Raw genomic sequence first — 13,756 nt, 5'->3', positions numbered from 1 at the left:
CTACATGGGGAATAGTTGAATCACCACGTGTAAGGTGATTGCAAGTGTAGATGGTGTTTTACACGGATCCTTTGTAGCAGTGTTGTTCAAAGATGTAATAGGTTTCTATCTCCACCTGAAGGAGGTTGAATAGTGAATTTGGGGATCCTCAAGGGGTAGCTTGAGGCGAGGATGTAGGCAGTGGGGTCGAACCTCGTTAACATACTGAGTTTGTTTCTCTCTTTCCCTTACTCTTTATATTTATTACTGTTTCACATTTTGTTTATATTTTATATTGTATATTTGATTTATAATTGTTATTTTTTCAAATATAACTCAATTCATCCCCCCTCTTGTATTAGTCATCTGGGCAACATCAAGTTTCATCATGTTGAGCCAATCTTTCTTTAAGTTTGTCACAAATTTGCTTAGCTGAGGTCATGAAAAAAACATTAGAAGCAATGTCCTTTGAACAGAATTTAGGATCCATGCAAGGAGGATGTTGTTGCATCTTAGCCATGAAATGTAGGAAGGATCTGACAAATCAGGAGTGGTGATGGTTCCATCTAGGAAACCAAAATTGTTTTTGATGGAAATGGAAAGCAGAAAAGATCTGCTCCAAGAAATATAATTTGAACTAGTTAATGGTGGTGAGACAATCACAGTGTTGGCATTGTCACTCTGATGTTGGAAGAAATGACTATTTGGATCTTCAAGGGAAGAAGGAGAAGAAGAAAATGAAGATGTCATGATTTTCTAGATGGGGTCTACTCACAAACTAAGAGAAGACCTTCTCTAATACCATGTTAAAATAAGAACAAAACTTGAAAATAAACAAGTAATAATGGAGAGAAGTCTTGTTCTCATTGATGTGTTTTGTGATACAAAGTTACTGCTATATATACATTACAAAAATCTGAAAAGCAAAAGATCTAAAAACCAACTTCTGCTTTCTAATTACAAGTAATGGACTGTAGCTTTATGGACAACACGACTTTGCATATCTAGTCCTTGACATGTAACCATGCACTTCACGAGTGATCACTAGCTTTTCTTTGTCAATGCTTTCTTATTTCTGCAGGTGCTTTCTGCTTCTCTTTTGTTGGAGTGTGTTTTCTCTGCTGCATGTACTTCTTGGTCATTGCAGAGTATTTCATTTATGCCTTTGTTGCTATTGCATGTATTTCTTTGTGTGTTGTAGCTATGATGTTCAGTGTTTCCATGTCTTTCTTGCTTGTAATGCTTTTCTTTCTACTTTGTTTCTTGAGAACATCTCCACTTGCACAAAGAGTGCCGTCAGGCACCTCTCAGCCAGCCCTCACTCTTCATTCCTCTTTCAAATCACTCTCTCTCATCTCTCTCCCTCTCTTGTGAGTTTTTTTTTTCACGTTGTTGACCATCTAGGACCACCGCCTAACCTTGGTCTCTCTGCTCACTATCTAGATCTCTTTCTCTCGTAAGGTTGCTTGCTCTTTGTAAACTAAAATTAAGCTGTGCACTTTCTTTACGTAAAGCTTCGGATGCAGGTGGTGTTGAAGTTTTGTTTTATGATTTTAAAATTTTTCCATTTAGTTAATATTACATATTACAAATATTTTTGTCCTCAAAGTTATAAGCACGATGGGTTTAAATTGTATATTTGAGATTTCTTCCTGAAAGAAACCTTGCATGTTATGGTTAGTTTAAAAAATAATACTACTGATTTTACGGGGCCTGCTTTCTTTTCTCTTTTTATATTAAACCCATGTTGTATGGATCTTGTTTTTAAATAAATGCTTTTATAAAGAAAATGAAGGAGTTTTAAAATTATACTATTTGGTATTAAATTATTTAAAAGTTGGAACGCGTATTTTTATGTTATTTTGTAACCAGGGGCTGTTTGAAATAAAATTAGTATAATATTTGGAATTTTCTTAAATAGACTGATGTTTGAGTGAGAATTAGGTTAAGTATATTAAGTGGATAACTAATGGTTTTTGGAAAGGAGTGATATTTTAGGAATTTTGAGGATTTAAAATAGGTTAGTTTAGCATTTCAGGTTTGAAATATCGAAATATGTGTTTGACTCAAAATTTACGAGAATTACATGATTATTTTATAGGTGACAAGTAATTGTTGTTTGGTATTATTGAGGAAAATTTCTAAAAATCTAAGAAGTCCAGGTAAGCGGGGTTCCTATGCTATACTTTGCATAAAAAGAAAATGAAATGAGATTGGCTTTTAAATATAAATCTTTTTTTTTTAATATGAAAACAACCTCAATTATTTGTTTTAGCATTACTCATGAATTTCATATAAAAGGAAAAATATTTTTATTATGACTGGTGTAGACATGAGCTTTTTTTTTACCATTTTATTTATGAACTATGCAAAATAGAGCGAATATGAAATTTTGTGCATAAATTATAATTTTGTGATATGATTATGTTATGTTCTAAAAATGTTCGGTACTCTAATATGATATGATGTGATTTCTGAAAACTTTTGACATGACATTCTGAATTTGGGATGTGGTTTAAGGATGATGATCTGTTTGACCTACCACGGGTGCTAATAGTTGCTTCTGTCACGTGAAATCAAGTTTTTGTACCAATACATTTATTCGAGTAAAATTATGCCTAATTTATAAATGCTAAACACAACCGTAATTAAAATAATACATCAAACTCACGTAAAGTCAACCCTTTTATTGAACTCTTAGGGTCTGTTGAAGGTGCCAACCATAAGCTTCGTGGACGATTTTCATGTTGTCCTTCAACTGAAATCTGAGTGTGATTTTTTGCATGGATGGGCGAGAGAGGGGCGGATGATTGACGGTCATGTGTTTAGACTGTTTTGTTGGACGAAGGAGTTTGATCTGTGGAGAGGGTCTTCCCTTAAGCCTCAATGGATCTTTTTACCTATGCATATTTACAGGCTTGATTGTTTACAGATTTTGGCGACTTGGTTTGGGAGATTTTTAGGCACGAACAATGCCACTTTGCACAAGACACGAGCATCGGGTGCAAGGATATGTGTGGAGGTTGACTTACAAGAGGAGCCGGTCCAGGGATTTTCGATTGTGGTTTCTAGTAACATATGGCAGGAAGCTCGCTATGAAAAGCATGGGTTTTACTGCTCCAAATGTTTCCACCAAGGTCACACAACAGTGGTTTCCGAGTGGGGGTTAAGCGAAATGGTGGAATGGGGAAGGATGGGCCACGTCAGGCCCCAAAAAATGTGTGGAAGGAGAAGGGTGCAGATCTGATCCAGGATAAGGGCGTAGGGAAAAATAGAGAGTTTAATGTTAAGGATACATCGTTGCTCGAAGATGTGCCTGGGAGGGATGAATTTAAGGGGTTAGAACCTGTCCAGGATATATGAGGCAAAACTAGTGGCGTCTGAAATAGAACAAATGGTGATGATGCTGTGGTTGAGGCGGTGGTAGTTTCTAGTGACTCTAATGCTCGGATTGCACCAATGCTAGAAGACATGTCTGGGAGGGATGGTTTTATGGAAACAGGGCCTGTTCAGGATGGGAAGGGCAAGATAGTGAGGTTTCGAACACAACAGCCGGTGATGTTGCAGTGGCTGTGTTGGTAGGAGGTTCTAAGGTTGTTTTAGCGGAATCGACTATTGAAGAGGTGATGGATAATAATGATGCTATGGTTGCTTCTTCACCACCCCCGCCTGGTGGGGAGCAAGAAGGTGACCAGATGGTTGCTCTTCTACAACCTGACTGGCCATGATGTATTAGGGATGAGGTCTTGTGTCCAACATTGGAGGTGGAAGGTGCATATGGATTGGAAGGTGGCTAAACGGAAATCGTGACTGCCCTACTGGAAATGGAATGCACGAGTCAAGGGAGGGTTGAAGGTATTTCTAAGAATGTTTAGGACATGGATTACTTGTTAGAGGGTGAAGATAGCGGCTGCTTTAGACCTTTCTCTAAGGCAAAAACATATGATTCAAACCTTGGAACACATATTCCGCCAGGGAGGGAACACGGGAAAATTGCGGTTCATCATTCTCAACGGGTTGCAGCCCATGCTTCCAAACTTGACTAATGTTTGAAAATTTTATGGTCTGTGTTGAAAAACCACCTGCAGTGTGAAAACAGAGAGAAGCACCGTTCTCTCCCTTGGCATATTATCGCCTCTCACAAACACCCACAGTGTCTGCAGCAGGTGACGCCTCCATTTCTTCCGTAAATCCCTCCACCGAAATTGTAAGTTGTAGGCTGCTCTCTCCTATAAATAGAAGAGAGCTCAGTTGCAGAATGTGGGGCGGTGGGCAGAAGAAAGGTAGTGAGAGAAGAGAGAAAGAGGGACGTGAGAGAGAAATAGAATTTTGTAGATTTTTGTAAATCTTGTACAAATTCTATAAAAGAGGCTCCAGTGGACGTAAGCAATTTGCTGAACCACTTTAAAATTATTTTGTGTAATTTTTGGACAGGCCGGGGGCACAACAATTGGTATCAGAGCTCTGGTTCGAGCTGTTCAAAAATTTAAGTTGGCCAAAATCAAATTTTGACAACTCCACGGTGTTCCTCGTGTTGAGATGAATCCGTTGCCGCAAACTGAATCAAAAACGGAGGTCGGAGGAGCCCACACGAACCCCTAGAAGATCGGCGTGTGCATCTGCTGCAACTCACGCGCCCCCACGTGCAACACAGGTTGAAGATGACTGAGTCACACGCACCCACGCGCCCCCACGCATGCCAGAGGAGGAAGACACGTGTCAGACACACGTCCCACGCGCTCTCAAGCGCCCTACACAGGTTCAGCGCGTGTGATACACGCGCCTCAGGCGCACACAGTGCTGAAGCATGTGTGCTCCACGCTCCCACGCGCCAACCAGTCGCCCTACGCAGCGCGTGCCTCCCACACGCCAGACGATCAGGACCGTCCACTTTCCAGATCGATTTTAGGCTTGTTCTAAGCCATTTGGAGTCCGATTTCAACGATCAAATAGTGATTTCTAATTATTTGGATCATTTTGGACTCATCCATACGGTGGGAATATTGAGATTCACCACCGGTAATTTTGATCTGAACCGTCCATGAGTTGCAGATCATGTTGGGCTAGATCTAAGCCATTCGGAGTTCGATTGCAACGATCAAATAGTGCTGAAAAACTATTTGGATCATCCCGGACTCATCCGTATGGTGGGAATGTTGAGATTCACCATCGGTACATTCGATCTGAACCATCCACGTGTTGCAGATCATTTTGGGCTAGATCTACGCCAGTTGGAGTTTCATCGCAATGATCAAATAGTGCTGACAAACTATTTGGATCATTCTGGACTCATCGGTACGGTGGGAATGTTGGGATTCGCCATCGGTACATTCGATCTGAACCGTCCACGAGTTACAGATCATTTTAGGCTAGATCTACGCCAGTTGGAGTTCCATCGCGATGATCAAATAGTGCTAACAAACTATTTGGATCATTCCAAACTCATCAGTATGGTGGGAATGTTGAGATTCACCATTGGTACTTTCGATCTGAACCGTTCATAGTTGCAGATCAGTTGTGGGCTTGATCGTAACCAGTCGGAGTCGTGACGGACTCATTTGTTTTGGGCTTGATCGTAGCCAGTTGGAGTCGTGACAGACTCATTTGTTTTGGGCTTGATCGCAGCCAGTTAGAGTCGTGACGAACTCATTTGTTTTGGGCTTGATCGTAGCCAGTTGGAGTCGTGACGGACTCATTTGTTTTGGACTTGATCGTAGCCAGTTGGAGTCGTGAAGGACTCATTGGTTTTGGGCTTGATGTCAGCCAGTTGGAGTCCAATGTTGCCGGACTCAGTTTGTTTGGGCTTGATTTAAGCTAATTGGGATCATGAAGTTTGAGGAGCAAACTTCAGATCATTGGACGATGCTGATTAACTTGTTATATCAGCGGGTTTTAGCAGTCATACAACTCATGGAGCATAATGTTATTAAGAGGAGAACCGCAACGGATCTCATTGTGGCTTTCTTTGAAAAGCCAATTGCAAATAACAAAGTGCAGATGAAGAAACAGTTCAACTTCAGAAAAGGCAGAAGGTACTATTGTTGCCTAATAGCATTTGACGTTGTGGTCACAAAGTTGAGAGGTCATGAGAATGGCTATGAGTAATTCTGCAAAGAAGTCGAAGTTGAAGTTTCTCAATGTAAGAGATCTTATCCTAGAGGAGGAGGTGCACAGAAGAGATTCTGGCAAGATCTTGAGTTGTTGGTCTTGAATGTTGATAGTAAGGGTAGAGGCAAGTCAAGATTTGGACAACAGATGACTCGCTAGAAAATTGTGGCAAGACAGGCCACAAGAGACTGCTAAAATTAGGAGAAAATTGAGAATGATGCTGTGAATATGGTGACTGAAGAAATACATGGCGTTGCATTTCTTGCAGTGCACAATGCTGTTAAAGACAGCTTGAAGACAACAGTCATTTAGTAGTGTTTTCTCAAAAAGACATGGAAGGTCACGAATGATTCATTTGTCTTGGCTCGTGGTAATAGTCGTGTGAATGAGATGAGGAAGTAAAAGGAACTCAGTTTTACTTTTCCTCATCTAAACCTAAAGAAATCTCCCTAGACCATGACATGAAGTACAGGTGTGAGAGATGGGAACAAAACGTAAGATGTTCCAGGGATATCTACACCTAAAGTTGATGATCACATAACTACCAAGACGATCAGACCTCCATGGTGGTTACTACCTTAAACTATATCCTGCTAAATGAAGGTAGTGAACTACGGTATGAAGAAAATCTTGCAAGAGTGGAGATTATGTAAGTCGAAGTTAGCAGAGACTGCACACAAGATGGACACATTGACTGGAAACAGTATATGTTAGCAGCAGGATGAGTAGTTAGTCACCCAGATCAGAGATGGAGACCTCAGCAACAGATTCTCTGATATGTGTCAAGGTCCGTGCGAGACCATTGATTCCCAGTGCAGTGGGAGATGTGTTGCCCTATGTAGATGTGTTGATTAAGGGCACTGTACGTGATAAACTAAAGTTATGCATCACTTTAGTTAGTCTTCTAATTTGAAGACATGAGCTATAAAATTGTAAAGATGGTAAGGGATCATGCTAGAGATAGAGGCTAGCATGTTGAGAACCAGTCTCCAAGTTGGAGATTGGTGTGATTGTAGGATTATGGAGCCTGGTTTGAAAGCTGTAAAGGCACCAGGTAGATTGTTCGCTCGGTTCTACCTCGAGCGAAGCTCAATTTGCTCAAGGTGTACATGAGTGCTGACTCATGGACTCGAGCGAAAGAAGAATCCTAGAGAGTTGAGATTGTGCAGTAAAGCACTTGTAAATCTCATCTTAAGAAAATCCCTTACAAGCTCCGTGGATGTAGACGATGAGGTGCATTTATTTGAAGAATGAATCAGTTTGCAAGCAGCCTAATATGGCACACTTGGGTGGAGGGGGTGATTGTTGAAAAACCACCTGCAGTGTGAAAACAGAGAGAAGCACCGTTCTCTCCCTTGGCATATTAGGTGCCTCTCACAGACACCCACAGTGTCTGCAATAGGTGACGCCTCCATTTCTTCCGTAAATCCCTCCATCGAAATTGTAAGTTGTAGGCTGCTCTCTCCTATAAATAGGAGAGAGCTCAGTTGCAGAATGTGGGGCGGTGGGCAGAAGAAAGGTAGTGGGAGAAGAGAGAAAGAGGGACGTGAGAGAGAAATAGAATTTTGTAGATTTTTGTAAATCTTGTAAAAATTCTATAAAAAAGGCTCCAGTGGACGTAAGCAATTTGCTGAACTACTTTAAAATTATTTTGTGTGATTTTTGGACAGGCCGGAGGCACAACAATCTAGAATGTGCGTGGGTTAGGCACATCGAGGAGAAGACTTAGGAGTTTGGTTAGGATTTAACTTGGCAATCATGGGGATTTTCGAACCGTTTATTAAGGCTAGTCGATGGTCTCCCCTGGTGAGTGGTGATGTCCTTTTGCCAAACTATTGTAACAATACTACAGTTAATGGAAAGTTATGGATACTTTGGCGTGAAACTTATGAGTTTGAAGTATTGAGAATGGAGACGCAAATGATCACTAACTAGTTGAGATTGGGACAAGAATTTGTTTTAGTCACTTTTGTTTATGTGAAGTGTACGCAAATTGATCGTCGGGAGCTATGGTCAAGTTTAGAGGTCTTCAAAAATCTGGCCTCGCCATGGATTGTAGCAAGAGTTTTAATGTGGTACGTCATGATAGAGAACGTATTGGAGTTAACCCCAGACCTCTTTCTTCCATGGAGGAGTTCAATGGGTGTATCGATAGTTGCGGACTCATGGATTTGCAGGCCATGGGGAAATGTTTATCTTGGTGCAATGATCATGTTGGTGTCTCTCGTAGTTGGGCACGATTGGACCGAGTATTAATCAACACTCAGCTGGCCTCTTTGTATCCTAATGCCATACTGGAGTACCTAGGTAGGATGACTTCGGACCACAACCCCTTACTCATTCGGTTCCAGAATCTAGCGGTTCGATACAGGCCTTCACCATTTTAGTTCCAAAATATGTGGTGTGCCCCAAACCATTTTTTGCCATGCGTGGAGGGGTTATGGATGGAGCCTATGCAATCCACGGGGCTCCTTCAGCTAGTGGAAAAACTCAAGAAGATAAAAGTTGCTCTTCGGGTGTGGAATAAGCATACATTTGGCATGGCGGACCAGCATATTAAGGCACTAGAAGAGCGAATGAATTCCTTGGAATTTCAGCTTCAGGAGAACTTTGATCAGAACACAGAAAATGAGCTACTCATTACGAAAATGGAGCTGGACAACTGGGAACATCGGGAAGAGATAAGATTGTCGCAACTAGCCAAGAAAAGTGGCTCCAAGATGGCGACCAAAATTCCAAATACTTCCATGCCATTGTTAATCAGCAAAGGAAGAGCAATATGATTTCTAGCATGACCTTAGAAGATGGAAGCAAGTTGGAGGGTCCAGAACAGGTGCATCAGGGTGCCGTTTTACATTTTCAATCCTTTCTATCTCTGCCGAATAATGTAGAGGAGCTGGATTTGTCTTTGCTGATTGAGACAAATATTTTCGAGGAAGAAAACTCGATCCTATGCCAAATCCCTTCGAAAGATGAGGTATTTTTGGCATTACGTTCTATACCTAAGGAGAGCTCCCAAGGGTCAGATGGTTTTGGGTTCGGTTTTTACTTAACTTGCTGGGAGATTGTTAAAGAAGATGTGGTGGCGGTGGTAAGAAATTTTTTCATGGGCTCCTCTTTGCCATGGTTTTACTCATTGTTGTATATTTTCTTGATTCTGAAGGTGGAGGTATCAAAAAGTTTCGATAAATTTCAGCCTATCAACTTGTGCTCGGTTGCTTATAAATTTTTTTTTCAAAAGTTCTTGTTCAAAGGATGATCCGTTTGTTGCCTAAATTAATCTCCCATGAGCAAGGAGCCTTTATTCCAAGTCGGAGCATCTTTGAAAACATTACATTGGTGCAAGAGATGGTTCACTCCTTGAATAAGAAAGCGAAGGTAGGAAATCTCGTGTTAAAGATCGACATGGCCAAAGCGTATGACAAGGTTGATTGGTCTTTTCTTCTTCGGGTACTTCAGAGTTTTGGTTTCTCTTCTCATTTTTGCAGCTTGGTGAATGTACACACCATGATTCTCTATTATGATGAATGGGACTTATTTTTTAAGCTCTCTCGAGTCCTTCGCCAAGGTGACCCTCTTTCGCCATACTTAATTCATTTTAATGCAAGAGGTTTTGTCCCGTCTCCTTTGTAAGAATTTTGAGGAGAGACGGATTGGTTGTTTTACACATCCTATGGGGCCCCCCTAGTATCTCATATATTTTATGTAGATGATTTGTTGGTGTTTGCAAATGGGAAAAAAAGATCTTTGCACTAGCTTATTAATATTTTTTTATTATTATGCGAAGGGATTGGGTTAGTTGATTAATATGGACAAATCGGCAATTTTTTTTTTTTTTCTCAAAGTTGATTTTAGGGGCTTGAAGGAGCGGATTGAGAAGGTTAACTGGTTTTAAGGAAGGGAGTTTTCCTGTCACTTATTTGGGTGTTCATCTTGTTTTAGGTAGACTTACGTGTCGAAATCTAGAGCCGTTGGTTTCCAAAATTAAAGAAAGGTTGCCGGCTGGAAATTGAAGTTGCTCTCTTAAAGGGGTCAGCTCATATTGCTCAAGCATGTTTTATCAAGTATGGCAATGCATTTATTGGTAGTGTTAAAGATTCCGATGGCTGTCTTCACAAAGCTAAATTCTATATTGTCTACTTTTTTAGGGGAGAGATGAATGGTAAATCTCGGTAGAAATGGTATGCTTGGAACAAAATTTGTTTGCCTTTCAAGGAAGGAGGTCTCGGCCTTCGTGAATTCTTGGAGGTCCAACGATATTTACACATGAAGTTCGCATGGTGGCTATTATCTGTGGATAATTTATGGACACAATTAATGTTTTTGAGCAAATTAGGTGAGCAATGGTCATTTGTTGCTGACAGAACCAAGGGCCACGACTTCTAGTTTCTGGAAGTCAGTGTTGCAAGTGCTTCCAAAGGTGCTTCAAAATTCCAAGATACATGTCAAAGAGGGTGGCTCTTCATTTTGGTATGATCGTTGGCTTGCAAGCGAGCCCCTATGTGTGAATTTGGATTTAATTCAGAATCCTAGTCTTTGTATTCAGGATGTTTGGGTGGACAATAGATGGGATGAGGGACGCCTTGTGGAGCTGGTTGGTGAGGCTAGGTCATGGGAAATTGTACAGAGTATAATAGTTGGGAAGGAGGGTTGGAACTCCATCATTTGGCAACCTGCTAGTGATGGATGGTTTTCCTTTCCAACGAGGTGGGAAATCATTTGATTAAGAGGGGTAAACCAACCAGGGATGGAGTTGATATGGCACTCTATTGTGCCCAAGAAGATCGCTATATGCACTTGGAAAGCCAAGGTCAATAGTTTAGCTACAAATGATCAAACTAGGACCCTGGGCATTCCAATTATCTCACGTTGTTATTGCTGCTCGATGGGTAGTTATGAATCTATTGATCATGTGTTGGCTGCAGGGGATTTTCCTTCCAAGATCTGGGATTTGGCTGATATGGAGTTGGGTCTCCTACGTCTGGTAAATTGTTCATGGTGGGCAATGTTGATGCATTGGTTTTCATTTGCAAAGCAGTCGTCTGAGTGTGGTGTCATCATTGGTATCCTCCCTTGCATTATCATGTGGCGGCTTTGGGTGCAACATTGTAACGCAAGGATGGAGGAAAGCTTTGAAACAACAGAGAATGTTTGGCTGGTGGTGAAAGTATGGCTGCGAGAGTTGTCTAGTTTACTAATACGTTCCAGGTCCATAATAGTAGAGGACATCTCCATTTTGAAACCAGTTGATATTCCGTTATGCAGTGTTAGGAGGAGAAGGGCACAACTGATTTATTAGCACAAACCAGTGGAGGGGTTTGTCAAGATGAATGTTGACGAGAGCTATAGAGGTAATCCTGGGAATTGCAGAGGGAGCAACTTTATTGGTGCATTCTTGGCACACTTCGTACATGGTACAAATAACATGGCAAAATTGAGAGCCCTTTTACTTGGCATGCACATGTATATGGATATGGGGTTTATGCAGTTGGAGATAGAGTGAGATTTTATACTGGTAGTCAACTGGCTGTCAGCTAGGAAGTGCTTGAACTGGTACTTATGGGATTATTGGGAAGAGCTTCTTAGTTTGTTAACGGGATTTCGGTTCACCATTGCTCATCAATTCAGAGAAGGAAATGGACCGGCTGATTTCCGTGTGCGACAAGGGGAGGAGGGTATTGTGAGGCGATATATGGATTGGCATTCACTTCCGAGGACGTTAAGGGGTATGCTTAGGATGGATAATTTGGGATTGCTGAATATTAGAACTAGAGGCTGTTTATTTTTGGTTGTTATTTCTTTTGCTCTTTTCTATTCTTTCTTGAGCTAGTTGTTTTTTAAGGGAGAGTGTTGATGCTTTTGATTAGTTCCACGGTATTCCTCCAATATAAATGAGAGTTATCTTTAATAAAATTGGGAGAGGGTCACTCATAGATAGGTGGTCTTCGTCTCTTTAAAAAAAATGAATTATTCGTTAAAAATACTGAAATCATAAGAGGGAGTGAAGCAATAATTAAAATTTATTGAAGTTTGTGCTATAAAAAGTCATAACTTAAAAATCTATATATATTATCTAGGCTACTATCACGCCTCCATGGATCAAGTCTCATCATGTATATCTACTTTTATAAATATTCTGACTTGGGGTAGTTTAAAAATATAAAACAAACTAAAATTAGTTAAAGACTCATTTAGAAATTCATCATAACGTAAACATATTTAACATAATTGTTTTTTGTAAAACATTTCATGCTGAGAATTTAAGAACATGATCATTCATACTTATGTTTATGATATGCATGACTTATCTCACTTATTATACTTATTATACTATCCAACACACTTAGCCCTGTGTGTGAGGTTGGGTATCAGTCCCACATCCCACGATTGCAAGGGGGGTCGCTAATAGTATTCTAGTATACTATGATGGACCATACTTAAGCATGTGGCTTACATATCTACCCATAAATCACATTGGTACCATACATCTGAATGACCATCTTATTGACTGTTCTGAGCTTATCTTACACTTGATATTATGAAAATTGACGTATCTTATACAATGTGAGATGCATGAAATTCAAACATGATACATAAATATAATATGTGGAATCAAACATGATGAACGACGTGCTTGCAAATGTCATCACATGTGTGACACATAAATATTGGCTTCCAAAGAACTTACTTTAATAATAATATATATAATTAGTTAACATGTGCTAATTCTAATTTTATGATCAAGCTATTTACCTCATAACACTATATCTAGTATTTTTGGCATGAAATCGATCACCTATAAAATAGTTTGGTAATTTAAGTCAATTTCTAATTAAACAGGTATTTTGATATTTAAGCCTAAAATACTAAATTAACCTATGTTTCCTTAATGTCTAAAATTCTCATTTTAACCCTAAAAATAGTCTAATGTTTTGTGGGCCAAACTCTCTTAATTCTATATACCCCACTAAACCTATAACATAAGTCCAACCCATGGCCCATTTAACGATCTTGGCCCATAACGGTTTACTATACCAGCACCGTAATAGTGCCTATGTTAGAGAGAGAGAGAGAGAGAGAGAGAGAGAGAGAGAGAGAGAGAGCTAACGTGAGAGAGAGAAAGGAAGGTGTAAAGATTCATCAAGAGAAGGGTTGGCCATGACTATGGGTGGAGTTGTTATCATGTTCTTCTAGCAATGAGTTGCTGTCACTGGTGGCCCGTGGAGTTGGGTGTCGTGGCTAGAGGGGCAACTCATTTTTGGCTTCACTTGGGTCTTTGAAGTAGGTGGCAATGTCTTTTGATCCTTCAGTGCAACCATGGTGCAACAACAACCTGTTGAGACATAGAGGCCAAACCACACGGTGGTCAGCACTTTCTGTGTAGAAGGAGACGTGCGGCTGGATTGCTCTTGGTTTGGGCAACGTTGCTATGTTTTTTGTATTGTAAAATAGGGGTAGTTCATGCATGGGTTGCGTCGGTTGTGCATAGAGGAAGATGGCTAAGTTTTGGACGATGCAAAGCTTGGTGGTTCTCGGTGCAGGGTTGCACACACACATGGTTGGTTGGTTTTCAGCGTGGTTGAATTGTGGTGTAGCTGCATTGTGTGAACACATTTGGTGGTTGCTTTGGCTCTTAGTGAAAATGAAAGTGGCTAACGATTTTGGGTGT

This window comes from Carya illinoinensis, chromosome 9, assembly GCF_018687715.1.
Source record: "Carya illinoinensis cultivar Pawnee chromosome 9, C.illinoinensisPawnee_v1, whole genome shotgun sequence".
In the NCBI taxonomy this organism is placed as follows: Eukaryota; Viridiplantae; Streptophyta; class Magnoliopsida; order Fagales; family Juglandaceae; genus Carya; species Carya illinoinensis.
This window is presented reverse-complemented; position numbering follows the sequence as displayed.